Consider the following 972-nt stretch of genomic DNA (forward strand, 5'->3'; position numbering starts at 1 on the left):
GTTTTTTGTTCCAAGCTGCATTTGCAGGCCCAAGGAATATTCAAATACATTTACCAGAGTTCCAGACTTTGGTTTCCTTGTTTTTGTTTTGTTTTGTTTTTTTCTTTTAGTTTTCCACACCAGCAGAACTTCAAAGCTGCAAGACCAGTCCCAACTTTACAGTTAGGGGATATTTAACACGGTGGAGCATTTATGCTATGAAATTATGCAGATGTTGGGCATACAGACGTGAATAAAACATGAGCCTCACCTCCAAGTGTTCACAAACTAGCAGGAGAATTCAGACTTGTAAATAAGTAATCATTACCCAGTGTGATGTGTATAAAAGAGTTATCAACAGAACACTGGGGAGGCTAGGGGCAAAGGGATGTTGACAAAGGCATTATAAAGAAGAGGACATTGAATTGAATCTTGTAGGGGGAATTTTGTAACTGCAAAGACTCGTAGATGTCACATCAATACAGCGTAATTTCGGGAAAATCTTCCCATGAACTTCATATCTTGATGATACGCTATTATATGAGTCATCATGTTATATAAGAGAATAATAAAACTTAATCTTCAGGGAGCTTTTAATGAAATAATAATTCTTTATTTGTGAATATCATAATAATGTTACAAGAATTACATAACATTCTCTTATTTTATCCCCACGATAACTCTGTGAGGTTATCTTATTCTGTTCATTTTGAGACAAATAAATATATTAATGGAAAAGTAATTAAAAACGAGACTCACTCACAAGAAATAACCGACAGTAGAGGCCAAGCAGTGTGTTCAGCAGCGGTGGTCTGTCCACAGTCATTCCGTCTCATGGGGAAATTCCCAGCACTTCTGATCAGATCCATCTAAGCCAGGATGTCATGTTTTTCTTTCATGTTTCCTGTCTGACAAGGTAACCAAGAACCCCGCCTTCTGTTCAAGGGACAAATAAGGCCCAGCACTTGGGAATATCAGGTTGTCAGTGGAGGT

The sequence above is a fragment of the Galeopterus variegatus genome, unplaced genomic scaffold (assembly GCF_000696425.1).
Source record: "Galeopterus variegatus unplaced genomic scaffold, G_variegatus-3.0.2 Scaffold6526, whole genome shotgun sequence".
NCBI lineage: Eukaryota > Metazoa > Chordata > Mammalia > Dermoptera > Cynocephalidae > Galeopterus > Galeopterus variegatus.